At 37.8% G+C, this 26,498-nt stretch overlaps 1 protein-coding gene across 5 annotated transcripts in view; it reads right to left on the bottom strand.

Moving 5' to 3' along the window:
- Nucleotides 1–26,498, bottom strand: part of GPD2 (glycerol-3-phosphate dehydrogenase 2) — a 151,835-nt gene that overhangs the window by 37,606 nt on the left and 87,731 nt on the right. The gene's annotated exons all lie outside the window — the stretch shown is intronic.

The following is a 26,498-nucleotide window of genomic DNA, read 5'->3' on the forward strand; positions in this document are numbered from 1 at the left end:
GTTAAAGAAAACTAAGGGGGAGGAGGAGGGGGGAAAGATGATTAATCACTTTAAAATACTGGCATCACTAGAGACTTTTTCTATTTATTATTGCCAGTGGAGTTAACGCTGACCAGGAAGAATTACTCTCCATTGCAAGGGCCAGGTTCTCTGTGCCCTGAATAATTAATTATCCAGGGCTAGATGTATTGAAGCAGGGTTCAAATTCCCACACATTGGGATCAGTTCTATCAAGATAATACTGATAAAGGGATGAATTTGTAATGGATATTGTTGTTGATTTATGTTGCCAGCATACCAAACATTTAGTATAAATGGTTTATGTAAAGTTTCTTCCTTGTGACTCAGTCTGTGCAGGGCTGACAGCACTACAGAAGTAATCTGTTCCAGCTAAAAGGGCAAAGTTATAAAGACAGAATCAATGACTGAAGATTCTGCTGCCCCTTCCCACAAACGTCTGATTCTAAAACCACTGAATATAATTGGCTAAGAATCGTCCCCCAAAATTAAATGCTCTGTCAAGTGGAGAACATTAAACCTCAACATGCAAAATAAGGAGTTGTTTTATCTAACAATTAATAGAATGAAAGTAGGAGAAGAAAAAACAACAATGACAATAGCAGTAGTCGAGCTGTAAGTGGGAAGGGTAGCAATTCCATAGTTTCCACTCAGCATGATCCTAAAGTTGCTTAAAATCATAAGTATATTTGAAGTTAAGCTTAAGAAATCAATTTTTATTAACGCAGGGTTCCTTGCTTAAAACTGGAATACATTTCATAAAACTAAATGCATGAAAACAGTCCAAAGAAACTAAATACAATTTCCATTATAGATCTTCTCCTTAAATTAAGAAAATAACACAGTACCCATCCCACCCAATCTTTCTGGTTGATTTATATATCTAACAAGGAAACGCCCTGCCCCACAAAGGCACATATCTGGTATTACAAGAAATCCAAGTCATGCTTGCTCTCATCGTAGGTGTAGAGAAACTCTCACCCATTCAGGTGTGCCTTGAAGCCTCTGGAAAGCCATGTGTAAATGAAATATTTTAAATCCTAAATAAAGTCACTATTTAAAGGAACCAGGCAGAAATTCCATTTATGAAACGGTAGCTCCTTTAGAAAATAGTTACACATTCATCTGACTCTAAGGTGACTTTAAAAAGATAAATTTTTCTTTTAATATGTGTTTAAAATATAAAATCTCATTGGAGCAGTATAGGTTAGAGTTCTTCAAGCTCTGTTGCTTCCATACTAACAAATGTTCCCTAATTAGCATCTAAATCTGAGTATGATTGCAGGAAGCAAGGTTAACTTCAGTCTAAAATGTGAGGTGGAAACAAGTTCCTATGGTCCTTGTTTTTCTACGTCCCCTCCCCAATTCCCAGCAGCACCTGTCTTGACTCAAATCTGAGATGTCACTTACACACAAAGGCCGTTCATGATATGATCCTCGTCTGCCATGGTTCATAGTGCCTAGAATTGTGAAATCATTTGTAGCTCCCTGAACATTCATGTCATTTTCCACCTTGCCTTTCCACACACTTATTCTTCTGGCTGGATACCATCCTGGAAGTTCTGAGAAACCTCAGTTCATCTCTCATGATCGAGCTCAAATGTCTAGTTCTGCATCTCCTGGAGGGATGCAGAAAGTCTCCCTTTATCTGCATCCTTCCAGGGCAAAATTATTCGCTGCTTCCTCTCGGTCAACATTTTATTTTGTACATACTTTTTTAAATAGTCTTTATGATACTTTAATCATCCAGGTGTCCATCTACTTCCAAAAATGAAAATCCTTTGTTATGAGTCAGGCACTGTGACAAATGCAGGGAATATAACTGAGAAAGATACAGGGTGATCTCTACCCTCATGAAACTTACATCCCATTGTGGACCTTACAATTCCCACGTCTCAAGAGAAGTCAGAAAGGCTTACTTGTTTGGCTTTGTTTTTTTCTAGTTATTATTAGGTACATAATACGTTTCCAATTACTGTTGAGTTTAGCCTAATTCCATTCACTGTGTTAAACAAACAGGTATTGAAATTCTTTTATCTCTAACTACAAATGGAGTATTTTCTCTTGTTAAAGAAATTTCAGGCTGGGCACGGTGGCTCAAGCCTGTAATCCCAGCACTTTGGGAGGCCGAGACAGGCGGATCACAAGGTCAGGAGATTCAGACCATCCTAAAACGGTGAAACCCCGTCTCTACTAAAAAATGCAAAAAAAAACTAGCCGAGCGAGGTGGCGGGCGCCTGTAGTCCCAGCTACTCAGGAGGCTGAGGCAGGAGAATGGCGGGAACCCGGGAGGCGGAGCTTGCAGTGAGCTGAGATCCAGCCACTGCACTCCAGCCTGGGTGACAGAGTGATACTCCGTCTCAAAAAAAAAAAAAAAAAAAAAGAAATTTCAGACTTCCGTAAGTTGGTGGCAAGAAATGTGATAGAGACAGAAATGTGTAAAAATCTCAATTTAACCCCAAACTAGGCCTTATATTTATGTTGAATAACTGGGAGGGAAGCAGAAACAGTTATGAGTGACTCCCTCGGGACTTATCCCAGAAGGTATCCCTTGCTTTGCAGGGAAATGCAAGCACAGCTATTATTAACTCCCAAAACTTGGGGAGCAAGTAATCTGATATACCCCTGAGCCCTGGGTCTCACACCTCCACCCAGCAATCCTCGTCTTCCCAGACATTCAGCTTAATCCGTTTACCTCCTTGGATGCAGGGTAAACTTCCTCCTCCCCTACCCACACGAAACCTACCCCTTACCCTGAGATACCCAGATGCTCACAGTGTATGCTTCCTGAGATATATGTGATATATTTTCATTATTCCTAACTAATTTCTCCAACCCTCTTTCCTGACATTTTGAAAGGTAACTCTATGCCTCCTTTTTTATTTTTATTTTATTTTGGAGAAAAAAGTTTTTGACAACACTGCATGCCATTGGAACGTGATACAATAATCCCAAACCCCCACCTAATTGATCTGCTTATTAAGTTGAGATTTTCAAAGCTGTTTCCTTAGAGCCAGGCAACATTATACTGTTTTTCACTAATCACTGAATAGCTTTACATTGGCACTTACACAAGGACCCAGACGGGAACTGTGAAAATCTGTTTCCGACTCTGTTCTCTTTTGCACTTGAAATCTTGCATATGTGCACATACTGAGCTTACAACTCATAGGAGAGGAAGCACACAAGAGGTGGAACTATAACTGTTTTCCCTTGTTTAGAGAAACAAAATATAAAATCTATCCACCAAAAAGAATGAAGGTTGATGGTGGTAGAGAAAACTTTGTTTTAATCTTCAATGACCTTGCACAGAGCAGAATAAGAGATATTTTAAGTGAAAAATGCAGGACCACACATAGTTTAGAATGTAACTGTCTAAAAGATAGGCCTTGAATATAAATATTCTGGAGACAGCAATATTGCTCTCCTCAGAGTCAAAGTTTGGCAACTATGTTAACATGCAAAAGAGCTCAAAAAAGAATAATAATCAGTGATGTATAGAGTATGAAGAATGAGTAAATATGAAAAAAAACACAGGTAAAAAACTATCTGGCATTTTCTTGCTTCTTCGGGTCTAAAACTCTGATGCTATGACAGTCTACATAAAAGCTTCCTTTTAATATAGCATACTTTTAAAAGGTATGCTTATCACAGACTTACTGATCCGATATCTACCTGCCAGAAGAGAAACTCTATTTGTTAGGAAAAGTGGTTTTTAATTAGAATAGCATCTGTCCATAACTTCATCAATTAAAACTGCCACTGTTGAAATGTTGAGAATACTTCCTTCCATGTCCCTCTGCCCTGACCTGAGTCTTGTGTAATCACTTTGACTACTTCACGCAAGGGGGAAAATGATGCTGGTAAGAAACAATACCTCCCTAAAGCTTTAACCTGATTTCTAACTAAATTTATACCCCATGCTTCATAGTCTCAGACTAAGAGTGTCACAGTGACCTCTCTGGCAGCTCCCCCTTAGAAGTCTAGCAAAGATAATTCATTGGCTAACCTACCAAACTCAAGCTAATTTAATATAACCACTATATTTAAATGTTCCCTTTCTGATTGGAAATACTCAGGTAAAGGCAGGGCAAAATAGGGATGTGTTTGTAGTGTGTATATGTGAATGAGTGTGTGTGGGCATGCATGTGTGTGTATTCACGTGTGCGTGCACATGCACACATACATGCACACACACAAGGGGATTATTTTGCTTTAAGGTATGACATGTAAACTTAAAAAGGAAAACTCATTAAGAATCCACTCTTCATGGTGAATTGTGGTAACAATGCAATTTTCAAACATAAACCATTTACAAAAGTGTTTGTGTGAGGAGTGAAAGGGGTCAGGGAGGCACATGAGGCAGTTTATGGAGAATGCACCTTAAAAGATATTGTGGGGAACGGCTCTGGGCTTAGAATGATTGAGTTGCAACTTTTGGGTGTGTCATTAACATGGCTGGGGGAATGTGGGTGATACACTGTACCGCTCTGGGCTTCAGTGACCTATAAAAGGAGATGAGCTGGGTACCTCTGAAATTACACAAAGCATGCAATAGCTAATTGTTAATAATTACCTATCCCTTTCAAGATCTCACTTCAACCTTTTCCCATTTATGGTTTCTCTGACTTTCCCCCAGCCTATCAAAAAGAGACTGGGCATCAATAAAGCCCAAAAGATAAGTGTTTCATGAAGGAAATCAGAAATCATACACTTCCGTTAGATCTATAAACTTTGATTTGATTAGCTTGTATGGACTATATATTGCAAAAATTGCCCTAATCCTTCACCCCTTCCTGTAGCCATTCCCTTTGCCTTGAGTCCTCACAGTGTCCCACTTGACTCTCGACTCACCCATGTGAAATTGTTTTGGTGGACGGAATGTCGGTAAATGTGACAAAAACAGACGCTCAAAAGAGCACTTGTATGTTTCTGCTTGTGCTCTTGCCTTCCGCCAATGTCATCAAAAGGACATGCCCAGGCTAGCCTAATGGTACCAGGATGAAGATGACGGCAAATGTTGAGTAGCCCCTTGAGTTAAAGCCATCTTGCTTCAGCTGACAGACAGCCAACACCCCCACAGAGGAGTGCAAGTTCAATGGAGAACAGAAAATCACCCTGCCCACCCAGACTATTTCAGAAGAGCCACCTGATAAGCATTCCAATGCATGTAAAATAAACCCTAATTATTTTTATGCTATTCACGTTTGTGGTTATCTGCATGAAGAATTATAGCAATAAATAGCTTATATAGGCAATGTAGCCAATTTTCTACTAAAGTTAATCCCTATTTACAAACAGGTTCTATCTTCAAAACTGTATGTTTGGAACTCAATTCTTTTTTCTATAGAAATACTATAAACAAAAGGTGATTCATTTGTGCCACAAGAGCTACTTAGTGCATAGGGTACCTGAATAAGGGAATAAATAATGATTCCAACAGCCTCCATGCCCACCACTCCTTCACATTCATCCTAAATTTCCAGAGTGACCGCAGTGCCCAAACTCACATAAAATATTGCTCTTGCACACCTCTGATTTCTTGCTCATGTTGTCCTTACTATGTGGTACATCTTACCCTATCTGGTAAACTCAACTTTTAATCCTTCCTTTGTGAAACTTTCCGTGACTCCTTTTAGACACAATGGCCTTCCCCTCTTCTGTGTTTCCACAGCACTTTGTACATTACATTTATTACAGCACAAGCTATTTTCTAAATACTTGCATGCAACATTCACTCATTTATTGATCACTTGTAATGTCCCAGGGATTGTGTTAGGAACTGAGTCTATACTGGACAGCCAAAGAGACATAGTTACAGACTTTGGGGATGTCACTTCTAATGATACGTTCCTAAAAGAACAGAGTGCATCTTTTTCGATTTTGCTTTCCCAGTACCTGCCAAAGCCTTTGCTACCTAGCAGATATTCACATATGAATGAATCACAGTTCAGAGGCTGATCAAATAAAGGCAATGTGCTCAAGGCTTAAAGAGTCTAAGAATAGTCCCCAACCCCCCAACCTCCACTCAACTATGGCCATGGGATCAAGGGGACTATTATTTCTCTACTTCGCTACCCAACAGACTATGGAAATAGAATGTCTTCAACCACAAAATCTTCGGTGAAAACATAAGCCAAGGGAGGAGGCTAGTGATAAAGTTAAGGCAGCAAGCAGGGTTTTGGTATATGATTAAGACGGTAAGTGGCAGATTAACGAATCTCTGTAACAAATATTTTTGGGGGTACACATTATGAGCCAGGCATGGTCAAGGTACTAGGGAACCACTGATTTAGGGAGAATAAGATTACCTTGGTCTCTGTCTTATGGAACCTCTTTCTAATGGGGAAGACAGATAAAATCAAACAGATGAATAAGAACATTGTTATTGCAATAATGGCAATAAAGGGAAAAACAGAGGACAGGGAGAACAAATTCCTAGGGCGGGGGCTATATTTTGGACAGGGCAGTTACAGAAAGTGTTCAAGTTAAGCAAGAATTAGAGAAAATTCATAAAGAAGGCAATTAAGTTCTAACAGAAAGACCACTTAAATCACTGCTAATTTACATTACATTCAAAGCTTATAGAAAATATAAAGAACTAGAAATGTGACTATGGTATTAACACAACCTCAATGTGTTAAGTGCCTGGCACTTGATTTTTTCTTTCATTTATACTTTAAAATATTCACCTGTGTTTTATGTATATTTATCAGGGGCTAAGTTAGAAAATCTTCCTGGGTTGATGTACATTTTGGCACAAAATGTCTTCTAGTATAGACTGGTGAAACTCAAAATAAAAGCATAATATTCCAAGTTTATGAATTGGAGTAATTTGCTGTCACCTATCTATACTACAGTTCTCAAGCAGGGACACCTGTTAGCACTGAGCATGTAATCATTTTTATTATTAAATACAAAGGTACAATTAAATGCAGGTACAGGATGTGACCTGCATCATAATTCTACAGGCCTTTCTCTTCACAATATCCTTTTCATTATCCTGGGCCTTTTGTTCCTTCATGTTTCTTTTGTCTCACCCTAAGTTCTGAAATAAGCTATTTGCAATCTCAATAATTAGCAATCGGGGTGGATCTGTGGCCTTTGGCCCCATATAAACGAAACGTTGTGAAGTTCCTTAACATGATATATTTAAGTATATAAAGTTTCTATACCCTCAGGACTTTCCTCTCTTGAAAAAGTTTAAATGAATCTAATGAAAAGTAAGTTTTTTTACTTTTAAGACACTTAGAAATCTTGCTAGAGCTGAACAAAAATGAAACTACATTTAAACTGCAAGCAACAGAATGCTTTGGGTATTCATTAGCTATTTCTGGACAAAAAATGTTCTACACATTAGTTTACAATGAAGATTCCTTGTGCCTTTCCCAGGACAATCCATTCTCTCTCGACCACCGTCAAAAAAACACAGCATTTTATATGTTTAAAGAAGAAAAAGGAAAAGGGAGCAATGTGACAAAATTAATTGAAGTGAAGTTGGAAAGTCAGGAAGCAAGACATACTATAGAGATCTTTCACAGGCTATCCAGTTATTTGGCCTAAAAATCCCTGGTAAGCTTCTTTGTTTGTGAAATGCACTAAATTCATTGATAAACCTTCTTGGAATGCCTGGCTTTGAGGGTATAGTTATTTCTTTACTGAGAGCAGCAGTCTAAATTGCATGGCATCTTAAGCCCAGGAAACTGTCCTGAGGATGCTTGACATTAACTCTTTTTGTAAATATTTATTGAACACCTACTATGCACCAGGCACTAAGCTAAGTACTACTGTGGGGAGCAGAACTGAAAGAGATCAGATTGGCCCAGCTGTCCTGGAACAGAGAGACAAGAGCAAATTTACAAGTCTAATGTGGAGGAACCACATGCTCCCAAAAGTCTTTCGATTTTCCAGCACACTTCCTTTCTCCTTCCCCTGCAGTTTCCTTAAAATATTATCAAACAGCATTCTAGACATACCTTCTTTTCTCCCTTAAGTTAAAAGAAGATTTACAAAGCTTCTTTCACAGGTGTATATGCTTAAGTTCAAGTCCCACATCTATGAACTGTGAAACCTCATGCTAGTTGCTTCATCTAAGGTTTGATCTCTCAGCTACGCAAGGAGAATAGTAATGAGATTAACACAGAGTTACCGTGAGGAAGAAGTGAGACAGGTAATGATGCTATGAAAAAATAGTTCTCAATAAATATTAGCTTCTATATTAAAAGGTAAAAAGGAATTGCTAGAAAGCAGACTATAACGACAAGATGTGGTTACTGCCTAAAATAACTTAAAAAAAAACAAAAGCCCTGAAGATTTTCCAGTTCTAAATGGTTTTATTGCTCATCAATCTGACAAACTTTTCCTGAAATGTGTAACAACTAACCTCTAATCTTTGCACTTCATGAATACTGTTTGTTCTTTTTTTACTCCTTTTCTCTCTCTCCACTTTTTACCACTGAAAAATAAGATTCTTTTTTCTGTATGTCATGAAGGATAGGAAGATGGGGAATGGTTTTCAATCCAGAGGAAAATAGTGTTGATGGGAAAACTGACTGTTTCAAAATATTAGAATTATTAAATCTTACTACAGAGGACTTCATTTTCTCTTATAAACCACAGAGCTTCTGTCACTTTTCAGAAAGGAAATCTACATTAGCTATAAATTTGGCATCCTGAGAAAAGTCAGAAAACTCAAGTTCCAACCTCTTAAATAGCCACTAAATGGGTATGTTTCCATAGCAGATAACTGTCTCATGTTTGATGTGGTTTGGTTTTGCTTACTAGCATCTAAACGCCTCCTCCTCTCTTGTAAGCCTTGCAGAAAGGCATTCTACCATCCCATAGGAGAAGAAGAATGGTCCCCTGGGACACAGGCCTTTAACCTGGCTTTGCCAGTCAGATGCCCTCAACACAGACTTCAATCTAGAAGTAGTGACCCAAAGAACCTCTAATCCAGAGGTAGATGCAACGATAGCAGTACCATCCCATTTCTAGGGGCAGCAGCAATAGAGATGCCAGCAGTGGTGGCACAGCAAGACTCGACCTGCAGGGATCAGCAATCAAGTCTTCGGTGCACTGGTTGTGGGCCAGGATTTTGCCTGTGGCTGTGGTTGCTACAAATCATATTTAGTCCCTTATTTTTCAAGCTAGGTCTCTGTCTTCCCAGTATTTCTGCCTGCTGTTCAATGTCCTATCAGAGAATTTCTTTTCTCTTTAAGTCAACCAGATTTTTTTTTTTCCTGTCTGCAACAAAAATCTGAGCAAGCCCTAACCCCTCATCTCAGTATCTTCATTATTCAAGCCACAAGGTGGAAACTGATCTCTCAGGGCCCTCCAATTTTATAAACTGCAATTTACAAAATTTCAAATAAGCTAACTGAAAACTCAAGAATCAAATTATATAACAAGTCAAAAGAAGCCCTTTGATGTAACTAAACCATCTTTCATAATAGGACTGGGAAAAATCAAGCAAATCCTTTCACTTACACAGAACCATCTTTTCAGTCCTCTTTTCCTCATTTGTGTGTGAGTACATGCACACAACTTTTTACAAAATGCTGGAATGGCTCAACTTGCCCCAAGGGTGACTTCGAGTGTGAGCTACATAATAAACACACGGAACCACGTGCCAAGGACTGGCTGGGGAATTCTAACTGGAGGCAGCCTTTTGAGAGAACCTTTATCTGTTTTGTGGTAAGTCTTGTACCTTATCAGATTTCTCTCTTTAATCACAGGAAGATTCCACACTTTATCAAATTGTTATCAAATCAGTCTGACCTGAACCCAACATCCTGATTGTCTGAAAGGAATGTGTACTAGGGCATTTACATGAAAAGCAGGCTAACTCTTGGCCCTAGTCAGAGAGCACTAATGCTGGAGACTCCGCATGTGTGAGTTCAGGAACCAACCCGCCACTAACTCAGGTTCTGGGGACATTCCTTTCCTCATCAGAGTCTGTTTCATCTATAAAGTAGGTCTAACAAGAGCCTCTCTACCAATCCCCTGGAGCCGCTGAAATAATCAGATTCCAGCATATGTGAAAGCATTTGTAAACTGCAAAGCATTATAAGAACGAAGCTAATACTGTTAATAGATTGCCGTCTACTACATTTACCTTCCTTCTCCTTTTGTTAAGATAACCTTTTATTTAATACCTGAATCATAAACATTCCTCAGTTATCAGAATAACATCTCTCAGCAACCCAGATTCAATGTTTATTTGGAAACTTTATTTGGGGTTTGAGACTCTAAAAGATGAAATGAAAAAGTCAGAATTTAATTATCTTTTTATCTAAAAAGCAAAATATTCAGACTTACTTGATAAAGATATCTTTAATAGATATTGTTTTTTAAACTATAGTTTAGACCATTTCATTGCTTCTGCCTGAACTCTATAGTTACTAGGCAAAATCTTGATCTTAATTTGGTTATTCAAATAGGTTTGCCCTACCAGATTTTTTTTTTTAACAGCAATCTGAGTCATCTGTTTTACATGAATGTTTCACTTCTCATAGGAATGAATAAATTAAGGGCAGGAACTTGGTTCTATCCCCCAGCATTAATCATCTCCAAGAGTTTATCTCCTGCAAGGACAACAATGTATGGCATGTAGGAAGGTGTTAAACTATTTGTTGTCTAAAGTAATCAATTCATGATTCGATAGGCTGTGAGTTGGGCTAATGCCAATCAATTTACCAGAGCCTGATCACCCTAAGGGAAATGATAAAATAGCTATTCTGAAACTTCTCAGGCAAGGTCACAAGCTGAGGCAGAAGACTGAGGTGCAAATACTGTGAGAATCAACTTAATTTCACTACCTCCTAACAGCTAGTAGAATATCTGATGTCTCCCACATAAAAATACATGAAAAGAAAGTTTATACGCAATATAGTTACCAATAAAATAATGTCAAATTGCAACCACATACATCAAGTACTATGCTGGATGCTATTGCCATATTTTTTAAGCCAACAAATGTGTCAATATAAAACATGTAAACATTTAAAACAAAACTTCCCCTCGGGGGTTTGGGGGAACTTACTACAGATAAAATCACTTCCCTTTGTATTTGAGAAAGACTTTTCTAATAATCTAAAAAGTTTGATTCTAATCTGTACTCAATAAATATGTAAGAGTTTAAAAACAAGGTAATTCAATAAATATGCTCTAATCTCATTTCTGATAAACTATTATAAAAATTAAAATTAAATAGTACCATAATGCAGCTCTTTCACCAAAACAGTTTCAATGAATGTCAAAAATATTCCATTTGTCTCTGAAATGCTGGACAATGGTGACACGTAGTAAGACTCAAATGTGAAAAACAAACAACAGAAGAACCACACCCTCATACTTCTAATCATTTCCTGTAATTTCAAAATAATAATAAATTTAGAAATTCTACAATGTCACACCAAATTGAAAATGTATTACTTAGTTTTACTTTCAACTATACAAGGCTGGGACACACCATGTCTATTACTAATGTTTTTCCTTCTGTTTTATAATGAATCACATACCATGCTTTTAGTGAGTAGGGTTTCTTGCTCAGACTCCCAGCAATTTTCAAAGTCTTCCTGGAAATGCTCGTCAGTGATTATTGTCAAAGAAAGATTCTATTAGTTTCTGAGACAGTCAAGGTGCCCTTGCCCTGTTGTAATCACTGACAGCATTCAACCTGCAGGGACAGCCCCCTGCAGTCCCCGAGTCAATCCTGGCAGCCCCTGGCATTATATAGGGAGCCCCATCCCTCCAGAAACTGTTATCTGCCTATAAACTGTTGTCTGTCTTTAAGGAACCCCTACACAAAGGAATCCCTGTGCTCACCAGTGTGCAGTCTCTCCCACCGTAGATATCAAACAGAAGAGTTCCTGCCCCCAATATCTGGTTCTCACTCTGTGCTCCTAGTTGAACTAGAACTCTGCTCATATCTGTTTGCTTAGCCAAAGCTCTGACATTCTGCTTAGCCCTTCCCTCAAGCAATGGCCTCTACCTCTCCTTTCAAGGGGATGACCTAGTGTCCTCCATAGACCCCCTCCTCTTCCCAAAGAATCCCCAAGATACTGTCATGCATTTGACTTCATGGATTGCTTCACTAAGAAAACTATTAGTCTGCTCAGACCCGTGCTCAGATCCCATGCACTGATGAAGTGTGGGATGGTCATTAAGACTGCCTAGTCAGTAGAGACAGGTGGTTTGGCCAGCTGCCACTCCTTGGTTTGGAAGCCTGATCAGGCAGGCTAGATCTTGAGTCCTACCTATTGCTGGTTTACTTCTCTGCCTCTACCTTAGGAGAAGCCCTGCCCTCCAACATTGAAGAGTACGCACATTTTAAGGTCAAGGAATCTTTTAGCAGGCATAGTCAAGGTTAAGCGCTGTCACATATAGTTGTAAATAGATTCTGTGAATTTCTTACTGCCTATAGAAAACAAGAAAAAGAGTTACTCATCAATTTTCAATCAATACCATAGCTGAGGATACAAATTCAAAGGCAATTTTGCTTTCTGAGTTTTGAATTCATCTGGTCACAAACAATTTACATGTCAACAATGCTGAATTCTAATTAAGAACCAAAGCCTAAAAATCAAAGACTCAAACAGACTATAACAGTCTACTCACCTTAAGGAGAGGGCAAAATTATAATACATTACTCCATTAAAACACAACTTAAAATACAGCATATGAATCTTCAACTTAATACACATCTCAAAACTTCTGAGGAGCACTACACAAAGATGCTTTTGTAAAACAACCTCACAGCACTTTGATGTGACCGTATGTTCATTAAAAGGAAGTATTACTACTTACATACATAAGGTACATAATGAATTCAGTATGTGTCTAGAGTTGGCTAATGCCATTAAAGCACATGCCAAATGCACAGACTATAAATCAAAATGCGATTTGTCAAAGAGCTTAATATGATACAGGTTAAAAATAAATAAATAAGCCACTAATATCCTGATAGGGGATTGGTGAGGAGAGCTAAGCCTAAACTGAGACCAGGTTGCAATTGACATGCCTTTGTTCTATCTATAGCTTTGGCTATTCCTCTCTCTCCTCCACCTGGATAAGTACAAAATTAGCATGCACCAGGCATTCTTCACTCCCCAGAGGGTTTATATCTCTAACACCGCTTTAAAGACTGATATTCTTTCCAAAATGCTGACATAAACCAGTTGGGCAATCACAGATTTTTAAAAGCCCACATTACTGAAGCATTAAAAGATCTAGATTATTGTTAAAACAGAATTTGGGAACACTTGACATTCATTTATTAATTCACCTCCAAATCAAAGATGTAACAAAAGACAAGGAAGGGCAGTTACACAAATAAAGAGGTAAACCACAAAGACACCTATCAAAAAAAAAAAAAAAAAACCAAGAAAATCTAGGTAGTAGATGCTGGAGTTGTCCAAGAAATTTAAGCAAGGAGATGGATAATGTCCTGTGTAATATGCCTTCTCTTTCCTAGGTTGGTCTCTCTCTCTCTCTCTCTCTTTCCCAGGTCTTTTTCTCTTTCTCTCTTTCTTTCTCTCTCTCCTGGGATTCCTTCCCATCAGCATAAAATCTCATCCAATGCCCTCCTATTAATCATTCCGTTTTCTGCCCTGAGTACCGTATCAAATACTGTTTGCATTCACTGGATGTCCATTGCCTAGAGAATTCAACCTAAACTCCTCATCCTGGCATACCTGTTCCTCCATCATCCAGGCCCTACACAACCCTACACTCAAGCTCTACACAACTGCTTCCTGTAATTCCATGGGCCTGCATGCTTTGGCCACAGTGTTCCTGTCAACATCTTCTCCCACTGTCTTTACCTGGCTATACTACCCTTTCTTAAAATTCAGCAAAGCATTACTTACTTAAGGAAGCTTTCCTAGATTCTCCCACACACATAACCATATTAGGTATATGCTTGTCAAAGAACTTCTCACAGGCAACCATAAATCAATGGTTTCCTTGTCTGTATCCTCTGTTAAAGAGTTTTCTAAGAAAAAACAATTCATGTTATTCTGTTCATCTCCATTACCTATCACATTAGCTGACTTATAACTAGCACTCATATAATTACTGAATAGATACATAAATAAATGTAAATGCTAGTCATGTGAAAAAACAACTGAGAATACTATCTTACTTAGAAAGCTATCAATCTACAGATTCTTTCAACTTACTATACAAAATGCTGCTTCCTTTATAGTCATTCCAATCCTAAGACTAATACATTAAATCTAATCTTGAAGAATAGTGTACAGAATTAAACGAAAGAAAATCTTACAGAGTATCGATACTCATTTTGACATGGACAGGAGGCAAGAAAATACTGGGTAGAAGAAAGCAGTTCCCTGGCAAAGGCCCCACCCTCAAGCCTGGAAACCCATGGCCCTAAACAGAAACAGACATTCCTGTTTTTGCACCCAAACATTGCCTTTTGGCCTGCCATACCCCCCACCATCATGTACCATTATAAACTCCAAAGCCCAAGCTCCTGAGCAGATCAGCAGAAGAGCAAAGAAGCAGCAGAGCAGACAGCAGAGAAGAGAAGAGAAAGAGCATCTAAATGTCAAGAAGAGTTTGGTTGCGGACGGTCAGAGAGGAGATCGGCCACAGGATGGCAGAACGCCAGGGGAAGATCATCTTCCCACTCCATCTCCTTTTCAATTCCCCATCCATCCTGCTGCGAGCCATCTCCACCTGGAAATAAAATCCCCCGCATTTACCGTCCTTCAATTTGTCTGTGTGACCTGATTCTTCCTGGATACCAAGAGGGCACTGAGCTGGTTAACGCTTTAGCCGTCTGCAGACGGCAGAGCTAAAGGAGCATTGTGACATGCCCACTGGGGCTTCAGGAGTCATAGACATCCACCCCTAGACGCTACCATGGGCTGGAGCCCAAAAGCGCTCACCCTGGCTTCTCCACCTGCCCATCTGTGTGCTCCCCCTCCCATAAGGTGTCTCAGTATGGTGGCTGAACATATGAGTCACACCCATTGCACGTCCTGCAAGCGGGGGTCAGAGAACTCCCCCATTCCAATTTTAAGAGTTTATATACATGCAGCAACAGTATAATGTATGCATAGACCTACACTGGGCACACCTCAATTCAGAAGTAACACATATTAACATTCAGTCAACTTCTTCCCAATAATCACACACCAGGAAATTCAGCACTATTGACAAGAAGTTTTCTCTTATCTTGGGACTTTCCACAAATTTCTGGAGGGTAGATTTAAAAACAAAAAAACCATCTAGAGCTAATAAGATCTAAACCTGAAGCCTTGCTGACAGAATCAGATTCTTTAACGGACTAAAAGGCTAAATGGTGAGATGCAGGCTGATGAAGAAGCCCTGCAATTTTGGAAGCTGCAGCTTCAGCAGCAGAAACACAAGGGGGAATTCAAATACTGCTGTCAAGGTTTTCTCCAACATTTCTCCAGAACTCATAACTCATGAGTTGATGGAGGAGAAAGAGACTGTTCAGCTTTTCATTATTTCTCTTCAACAGATTAACCAAATGTACATTTAGAAACCACCATAATCTAGCCAAGTGCTCTTCAGGGCTACATGGTATGAAATTTCTGAAGGATGGCCTATTTTACTCTGGAAAGAAAGAAAACAGCAATGAGAGTGGTCACAACCCACTGCACCAGAGAGAAACATTCTACACTCAGTGACTGCTGCTTCCTTCAGCCTTGGGAAACTGCCCTTTTTGTGAAGGGTGAGGAACAATTTGAAAGTCTAGAGTAACGTCATTCTCTCCCACCCCTGACCACCCTGCAGGCCTTTAGGCTTTAGGCCTCACCTGCTGACATAGCTCTTCTAGCAAACAGAGACTCCTTTCTGATGCAGCACTACAGCTCTTACACAATATAAATTAGAAAAACTTTTATGGCAACTAATCCTTATTTGTGATTCTGTCCAATACCAGACAAATCATGATTTCTATATCAAATGTGGGTCACAGAGGAGGAAATTAGGGATTTTACTTTTTCCCAAGTCCTCTACTACCCAATGTCCTTCTAAATTTCTATAAAGCCTTTGTCAGTTATACTCAGAATTTCTGAGTTGGTTTCATCTGGTTTCTGGGTGGCAGTGCCCTCCAGTAACCCCTATTGCTGCCAATAGAATAATCTCAATAAAAGAGCTGCTAGGGATCCGCCCCTCCTGATGGCGCTAAAATTTCAAGCTCAGTATTTGTGAAAAATGGTTAAAATGCCACAATTCAAAGGGAATTTACAGGGGTAAGTAGTCCGAAACCTATTGCTCAAAAAGTGCAGATAACAAGGAAAAAGTACCTCCTTAAAATTGAATGGTGGGGGAGCACATAGGGAGAAGAGGAAAAGTCCAACCATAGACAACCACTTGGCACACAGAAGGCCCTTGATTGTACCTAGTTGTAACTAAAGGCTTGTTAAACTGAGACACATAATCACAAAAAGGTAGAAGATAAAACTAAATCAAAATGTGGGGGCTGGATGCAGTGGCTCACACCTGTAATCCCAGCATTTGGGAGGCCGAGGTGAGAGGATCACTTGAAGCCAGGTGTTCATCACCAGCCTGGGCAACAAAGCAAGACTTTGTCTCTGCAAAGAGCTTTTAAAAAATAAAAACTAGCCAGACGTGTTGGCACACAACTGTAACCAAGAGGTGAGAGATTTGCTTAAACTCAAGAGGTCAAGACTGCAGTGAGCTGTGATCATTCCACTATACTCCAGCCTAGCAACTGAACAAGACTTTGTCACTTAAAAAAGTAAAACTAAAAATAAAATTACATATATATTATATATTTATTAAGGTAAATCTATAACCTCCATCTTTGGACTGCCTCCCCAGCCCTTTTGGTGGAGTAGGCAGGGGCTTGAGAAGTGACAAGATGGGATATTAAAGGCCCAAGTGGGCTCCAGGGATTGCTGGAATCTGTGGCCATACGTTTGTCCTGTGGAGGGAGAGAAAGCACCACAGTGGTCCATGCCCAGGATAAAGGCCCCATTGTGTCATGGAGGCCCCTCAGATTACCATTCTGGGACTGAGAAGGGTACTGCCCTTCCTGGCTGGGTGGGAACACTGCAGCTGGCCTCCAGGAGTGAGCTCCATGGTGCAGCCTCAGCCCAGATCTGGTTAATGGGCCACTTGTGGCCTCCACATGCGGGTGCCACATGACATCTGTGGCCTCAGTCTGTCTCTAAGAGAAGGTCCGGCTTTGCTACAGACAGCTGGTTTTGCAAATGAGAGAGCCTGGTTTTCGTTAGAACCATTTTAAAGTAAATGAAAAGAAATTCTCTACCGTCAAGGCCAGTGCTGATGTGCAGAAAATACCCTTGCATCTTCTGGAGAGAAGTGCCACAAAGCCTGGGGTTGCTACAGTTGCCACTTACTCTCCTGTCTGTGTTCTTCTGACCTCAGGGGGTGACAACATCAAAAGCATCAACCAGCAGTAAGGAGCACATGTGGAGTTTCAGCAGAAATCCATCCCCCTTCCCAACACTGACCCCAATCTGGATTTTAAATATATATATATATATATTTTTAAATTTTCTTTCTTTCTTTCTTTTTATTATACTTTAAGTTCTAGGGTACATGTGCATAACATGCAGGTTTGTTACATATGTATACTTGTGCCATGTTGGTGTGCTGCACCCATCAATTCGTCAGCACCCATCAATTCATCATTTATATCATGTATACCTCCCCAATGCAATCCCTCCCCCCTCCCCCCTCCCCATGATAGGCCCCAGTGTGTGATGTTCCCCCTTCCCGAGTCCAAGTGATCTCATTGTTCAGTTCCCACCTATGAGTGAGAACACGCGGTGTTTGGTTTTCTGTTCTTGTGATAGTTTGCTAAGAATGATGGTTTCCAGCTGCATCCATGTCCCTACAAAGGACGCAAACTCATCCTTTTTTATGGCTGCATAGTATTCCATGGTGTATATGTGCCACATTTTCTTAATCCAGTCTGTCACAGATGGACATTTGGGTTGATTCCAAGTCTTTGCTATTGTGAATAGTGCCGCACTAAACATACGTGTGCATGTGTCTTTGTATATATTTTTAAAGGGGGCAGGGGTGAATTAATACTGTTCATACTTGGGATGGGATGGGGAGAAGACCAAGGTAACATTAAACAGCAAATGTGGCAAATTAAAAGAATTAAACTTTAGTGAGTTAAGTGTTTAATTGCATCCAGGTATTTATGTCACCTTAAATATTACTCCAAATTGTATATATATGTTTGTGTTAATAATGTTTATGCTTGGTTTTTTAAAAAATAGGGTCTTAAGCAAAGCACCATGGTGTATGCCTGTAGTCCCAGCCACTTGGGAGACTGAGGTGGGAGAATCACTTGAGTCCAGGAGTTCAAGTCCAGTCCAGGAAACAAAGTGAGACGCTATCTCTAAAAACACAAATAATAAAAAAACAGGGTGGTTTGCTACTTTAAAAAATCGACATAATTGACTGGAGAAATATGTTTCTCTCTTGGTTCATACTTAAGGATAATGAAAATACCAGTTTTACCAAAATCTGTGATGAGAAAAAGAAATATACAAGTAGAAGATAGAGGAAAAAGGTAAAAATACACATATCAATCTGGCTTTATATAATAGACATGTTTCAATCTTTTTTTATACAATAGACATGTTTGTTACAATTAGCATGGACTATTATCTATTTATTTAAATGCTGTTGGAAGAGGCAACTATTGAAAATAATAAATTGGGTTTATTTTATTCTTTTATTAGAATGAGAGTAGTCAGTTTATCCAATTTGTAAATCCTGACTATATTCAGATTAGTTTTTTAATGATAATGTATTTTTACCTTCTCTTTCATTAAAATGGTTCTGAGGTAACTATTGCAGTACAATGCTTTACACACGGGGAATTATTAAAAGAGAGAATAGGCTGTGAGCCTCTTCTCAGTTACCTTTCAGACTTCAACCTTCTTAAGGAAAATAAAACACATATCACCAAATCCATTCTTTGTAGTATTTCTCTGGTTAAAAACTAAGAAAATTTAAAATTTAAAATTTTAAATTTTAAAATATGAAGTTTCTGGCATACTGACAGGCTCTGGTGTTAGATCTATCCCAGGTAAATCAGTTACATGTTAATCATCTTTGACATAAAAAATATTAAGTACAAATTATTTGATATTGTTTTTAATTTGGTAGTTGTTTTCATTATTATATACTTTTATATTTTATTCTCAAAGATTTTTTCTTCTGAATAGATAGCAAATCATATATTAGTAATACTTTCCAGTGAATGCAAGAGTATGTATTTGGTTTTGAACAGAAAAGGAGCAATAGTTATTTAACTTGTGTGGGAGGTTAGTTGTGTGTGCCTATATGTTTTTTACTGTGCAAAGCTGAGTTAAAAAAAAAAAAAAGGTGTTGTGTGGTTCATGCTTGTGAGTGAATATAATGATCTACGGAGGGTTTTACTAATATAAGTGTGATATGAGTAAGTATGAATAGTAATAATGAAACTAGTTTGAAAATTCACATTCTAAAATAGTAATCTATTTGGCTCCAGAGAATGTAATCTACACCAAGGTGTTAGTTATATTTATAAAAACTATGTACCAAAGACTTTTTTTTCACAGTTTTTTTTTTTTATTACATTTCCAAGGCTCAATAGTTGAAACTAAAGTGTGGGGCTTTTTAACTGAAGAGATATTTTTATTACTGCCATTTCTTGAGACTAGATGCTTAATACCAGTCTGGCTTTCCATTACACTAAGAAAGCTGCTGTGTGTCATCTACAGAACAACTCCAAAATTGATTTAATTATTAATTTTTTTCTCTCTTTCTTCCTTTTCCTAAACAGGTATCTGGGCAGACTCCTGATCCTCTTGAAAGAATGCTAGAAAATATGTGAAGAGTGAGTACAGCAGTGAGAAACTAGGGACTCTGCCAACAGACAAGTGAGGGATTATATTGTCCACACAATAAAGTAGCAAGAAAAATTAGTTCCTGAAGAACAATCCTTATAGCTTCCTGAAGACCAATCATTATGGTCTTTTATTTCCCATTTATTTCCCTATACTGCAATGTCTACTATTTGCTTCTGTCCTTGTTTCCAAATGTGACCTATAAGATTTTGTTTCTGAAGGAGAATTACTCTGAGACGAATTCATTAGATAGTTACTGCAAGCTTCAAAATGCAATGTTTTTAAGCACGGCTTACATTTCTTGGGCATGTGTTCTCCGAATGTCTTTGAAACAAAAGCAGAAAGTCCCTCAAACTTTTATATCTTAAACTTAAACTACAATTAATTAGCTTTACCTCTAAATTTTAAAAAATGCACCATTAATATAAAGCATATCAATACAAATTTCACCAAGAAGTATAATTTCACATATTAGTATAAGACAGACTCATCTATTTAAAAGACTATAATTGACACAAGCACTTAGTCTGACTAAGCATATCAGCATTCAATGCAAGCAAATGTTACGAACCAGATTTTAGTAAATTTGAACAAATCACAGCATATTTTACATAATGATAATAACAGCATTTGAGACTGATTAATTTTAAGCTCTCTATACAGATCAGACTAGTGGATGTGTCATTGTTTTGTGGTATCCAAAGAAAGGAAGATTTTATTTTCACTTAGAAAAAGAAACATAATTTGGAAGTGTGGTTTATTGATGGTTAAGGCTGTATGAGCAGGTATATTTTGATCTAAGCAGTTAACATGGCTATGAAATGTAATTCCATAAAAGTTGGTCCCTGCTTTTAAATTCACCTTTTAAAATTTTGTTGCCTCTTATACTTATGGAAAGCAATATCTACTCTATTAGGTGAAAAAAGCAAGGCACTACTACCACCTACAAAATGGTAGGGAGAGCAAAAACAAGTGTACATATAATAAACACATATGCATACATACATTAAAAGAATATACCAAAATCCTAAAAAAAATTTTTAAAGTTAATTTTAAAGGAGAAGGAGGGAATAAGTTAGAACAAGGAAAGAAGCTAGCCTTATTTGAACTGCCTTTGTTTACATTTTTGACTTTAAAACCCTTTACTTACATAATTTATAAAACAAAAGCACAGTTTAAAAAAATAAATTCCTAATCATCTAAAGCAAAATGAAATTTTCAGTTGTATTAAGTGGTGGCATAACCACACTTATAGGAAATATGTCAAGTCACTTAAAAAGACAGTAATTTGTCTGTATGTCCCCATTCAACAACAAAACTGAAAAATAAAATTAAACTGTTTTGGAGGTCTGATTGATAAGGTTAAATAAAAACCATGTAATACTAAATTTGAAGTGGAACTATATCTATAAACTCATCATGTTTTTCTTCTCCACATAAATTTTTTCCTAATTTTTTCTGTTGAAAGACCTAGAAATAATGACCAACCAGTAGCAATGAAACTGCATAGCAAATAGATTATGGTCCCTAGTTACCATTTTCCACACGAGGGAATCAAGTGTTACTGAAGAAATGGCTGCTTCCAAAACTAGGGCTGGAAAGTTTCAAGACGAAACCGGAGTATCTTGTCATAGCAAACAGCACAGAAATCATCAAACACTACCGACAGGATATCAAAAAGGCTCAGGGGCCAAGTGGAGGAAGTGCCCCTGAGCCAGAGATGGGCAATATGAACATCAGTAATTCTAATGGATTGACATGTATCTATCAAATACGTCAAATCCATGAGTTTATGTTGACAATCCTCCCCTCAGAAAAAGATCTTATTACATTTGGAGGACACTAAAAAAGCTAACTCATTATTTTAGAAGACAAATAAATGAAAAGAATCAAGCATTTATCCAGACTTTCCTATATACAATATACCTTAAAGTAGGCAGACAGTTGATACAGCGAAATTATAAGTAATCCAACTAACCCATAAAGAAGGAAAAACAGAATTATAAAAGTACCATTTTATGACCCCTTAAGCTCTAATGAAATGCTGTAATTATATAGGCAATAATTGTAATTATTAATTTTAAAAAGTAAAAAAGAGGTAAACAGACTTGTGATGGAAATTTGCATCACCCATAAAGTATTTCTGACAAAACAATTTGATCTAGCTTTTTTGCTGCTAGTCACCAAAGATGTCCCACCACTCCTCAGTAAACTATGCCTTCTGCTTTTCTTACTTTTGTAATCCCCTCTCCTTTAAGCTTGGCTGCTTTTGTGATTCACTTTAATTAACAGAATGTGCTGAAAGTAACATTGTGTGACTTCTAAGGCTAGGTCAAAAGAAGCCCTCAGTTTCTGCCTTGGTGTCCTGGTGGGCTCATGGGGTAAGCCAGCCACCACATATGAAGTCTGTACCCTGTGAAAAAGTCCAAGCTAGCCATACAGAGAAGCCATGAGAAAGAGGTACCAGACCAAGTCCTGGCCACCCCAGCCTTTCAAGTCCAGGCACCAAACAGGTAAGTAAAGAAGCCTTTAGAAGACTTCAGCCCCAGCTGCCATCTCACTACAACCATATAGAAGGACCCCAAGTGAGAATCACTCAGCTGAGCCCATCCATCCTCAGAACAATGAGAAATAACCAATCATTGTTTTAAGCCACTGAGCTTAGGTGTTGCTTCTTATGCAGCAACAGATTAATGAGACAAATCTACCAATTTACATCAAAGGGAAAGTGTTACATAAAACCAGGAGGAAACAAAAAAAAAGGGACTGCAAGCCTATCAGTTAAAAAAGAATAAATCCATACTGGGGGCTCCAAAAGGTGGGAGGGTGGGAAGACGGTGAGAGTTTCAAAACTACCTATTGAGTATAATGTTCGCTATTTGGGTGATGGGTTCGCTAGAAGCCCAAATGTCACCATTAAGCAATAATATATCCACGTAATAAACCTGTACATGTACCCCTGAATCTAAAATATAGTAACAACAATAAAAAAGAATGAATCAACTTATATGTAAGATTTTCTCTATTTTTATGAGTTAGTTTTTTAAATCAGGAGCCTAATAAAGTTATGAGATTATAAGGGACATGTGAACATAACCAGATATTTGATATTAAGAAATTATTGTTGACTGGGTATAGTGGCTCATGCCTGGAATCCCAGGGCTTTGGAAGACCAAGGTGGGAGAATCACTTGAGCCCAGGAGTTCAAGACTAGCCTGGGCAACAGAGCAAGATCCCTTATTAAAATATCTAGCTAGCTAGCTCGCTATCCTAAAAAGAAATTATTGTTAAACAATTTAGTTGTGGCTGTGTTTAAAAAAGCGTTCTCAACTTTAAAGATACAGACTAAACATCCATGGATAAAATGTTTGTTATGGTGGGGAGTGGGGGAAGGGGGAAATGAGAGTATAGACTGGCCATGAGTTTATAAGTGTTTGGTCATGAGTTTATAAGTGGTTTTTATAAGTGTCTTTAAGTTTCATAAAACTGAAAGTCAATTTTATTATTCTCATTACTTTTGCATATATTTGAGTTTTCCAAAATAAAATTGGACAGCCTTTGTTGAACTATTTGGCTACTTTTTAAAAGTGTATATATAACAAACTTAAAAATCAATGGTAGCTGACATACTGTAGGATTCCAACTACATGACATTCTGGGAAAGGCACAACTCTGGAGACAGTAAAAAGATCATTGGTTGCCAGGGGTTAGGGGAGGGGGAAGGATGACTAGGCAGAGCACAGAGGATTTTTAGGCCAGCGAAACTATTCAGTATGATAATGGCAGTAGTGGATACATATCACTACATATTTATCAGAGCCCACAGAATATACACCAAGAGTGAAACTTCATGTAGACTATGGACTCTGGGTGATAATGATGTGTCAGTGTAGGTTCATTGATTGTAACAAACACTTCACTGTGGTGAGGGATGTTGATAGTGGGAGAGTCTAAACATGTGTGGGAGCGGGGGGATAGAGGAAGTCTCTGTACCTTTCTCTCAATTTTGTTGTGAATCTAAAATTTCTCTAAAAAAGTAAAGTCTTTAAAAAGAAAAAAAAATCAATAATAGCTGAAAGAAGCCATGATGCCATAATCTTCATTTTGTAAAGTCCTTTTTTTAGCTAAAAAATAAAATTATCTTCACATCACCATGTATCTAAAATATCAATGTAGAGTTTTAGCTATGATTCCTCTTCTTTCCTGTAAAATAGAGATCATAATATCCTATCCCAACATACATACAAAGCTGGTTTAAAGATAATTTCTGAAAAAAAAAAAAAGTTTAAAAAACCACATTCTGCTACACAAATGTAAAACTTTGCTGATAGTAGGGACCAGGCATTTGGCAAAATATATTGCATATATGCACAATGCCTGGCAAGTACTAGAGGTTCCATAAATATTTTTTGGATGAATGAGTAAATCAAGAGAAGAGTGAACAAAGATTTTATTACAATAGCTTGCCTTTGATCCTGCATCTTTTTTAAATGGGTCAACTGAACCACAGAGTGGGAGGGGTAAATAGCTTACTATGAACCCACTAGAACCATCTGTTCAAACAACTTACATACATCCTACTACTGGAGAATTTTTAGCACTGTTTTTAAGCTTTTATATACAGAGTACAAATATTGATGACTACTATCTTGACTTGCTGTACCTGATCATATCTACTTTGGTGGATTTTAATTTTAAAAAAGCAAATTATAAGAGAATGAAAGCCTGGTATTTAATACATGCTGGACAAGTGAGCAATAAACAATTGCAAAGTTTCCTGGGGGCTATTTTGCTCTGTCTCATCATCAGGAAGCTAAAACATATGCTGGATGTTAGCCTGGGTGGACACAGTGTGTCCTATTTATTCAAGGTTTCCTTTGAAGCCACAATTTATAAGTTTTGTTTCTTAGGGGTACATGTCAAACTTCATTTAGCATTACTTGGTATCCAGATACACTGAATAGCAAAAAGGCAGCATTTGGGGGCAAAAAAAAATATGCCTGCTATATGAGCAATGATGTCAGTTTCATTTATGTAACTCACGGAAAACAAGAGGAGAAATACAACAGGAAATCTGACAGTAGGAAATCAAGATTAAAACTATTCATTTAATTTAGAAGTGTAAAATTGCATATGAACAAGGAAAAATATTAAAAGCAAATATGTTTTAAATCAATGTCTAAGAGGAAGGAATGTTTAGAGGAAGTTCTATTAAAATGTTATGGTTTTTAATTCTTAAACTTCAAAGATTATACTTACCTGGAGCACGTTCATATGTGCAATATTTTTCCCTTTTATCCTAAGAATGTTTGGCAAATTTTTCTATAAGAATCTTCAAATTTTAAACATACAAGGGGATGCTTGTGGAACTGATGCTTCACTTTGGAATATTTTCACAAAAAGTAGAAATTTGATGGACTACAGCATATCCATGAAATTGACCCCCCACCAAACAAACAATATGGGAGTAATGTTTTGTACTTATAAATTATTTTGCATTTATTATAATAGTTCATTTAAATATCAAAACAGCCTGTGAATTAGGTGTCATAAGCCTAAATTTATAGATGTGGTAATGCAGAGTTCAAAGCGCAGTTAAGTTTGTAAACCTAAGTCATCTTCTTCCATATTGCTGATTGATTTAAAGACCCTACAATACTTCGGAAAGTAGCTTTCTAATATGATTGTAATGTTTACAATTACAAAACAATTTATCATGCCATTTCAACATTATTTTTCTAAGATTCATCTGTGTTGCTCAGTTTACAGTGCACGCACTTTCAATGCTGTGTTTTACTCTATTATGTGAACAGACCATATATTATATATTCATTTTCCTCTTGATGGATATTTGCATTACTTTCCTTTTTGAAATTATACCCAGTGCTTCTATGAACTTTTTGTACATATATCCTGGTAGACACATGCAACAGTTCGCCTAAGGCATACACCTACTGATAAAATTACTAGATCACAAGGTACCCCCAACTTTTCTAGGCATGTCCAACTGCTCTACAAAATGTATATCAACTTATGTAACCATCATACAATATTTTCACAAAGTTTAAAAATAAAACCAAACAGCCGGGTGCGGTGGCTCATGCCTGCAATCCCAGCACTTTGGGAGGCCCAGGCAGGAGGACTGCCTGAGCTCAGGTGTTCGAAACCACCCTGGGCAACATGGTGAAACCCCACCTCTACTAAAATACAAAAAAATTAGCTGGGCATGGTGGCACATGCCTGTAATCCCAGCTACCCGGGAGACCCAGGTGGGAGAATGGCTTGAGCCTGGGAGGCGGAGGTTGCAATAAGCCAAGATTGTGCCACTGGACTCCAGCTTGAGCAACAGAGTGAGACTCCATCTCAAAATAATAAATAAATAAAAATAATAAAAATAAAAATGATTTTAAAAATAAATAAAACTGAACAATACATTACTTTAGAAATACATGTACATATGATAAGATTATTAAAAAGAAAGACCAGGAACCCTAATAATACAATTCAGCATAGCAGTTATTTCTAGGGCAGATGAGGGAATGAAATGGTGAATAGTGAGCTGAGATCTGGCCACTGCACTCCAGC

This window comes from Trachypithecus francoisi, unplaced genomic scaffold (assembly GCF_009764315.1).
Source record: "Trachypithecus francoisi isolate TF-2019V2 unplaced genomic scaffold, Tfra_2.0 Lachesis_group13, whole genome shotgun sequence".
Lineage (NCBI taxonomy): Eukaryota > Metazoa > Chordata > Mammalia > Primates > Cercopithecidae > Trachypithecus > Trachypithecus francoisi.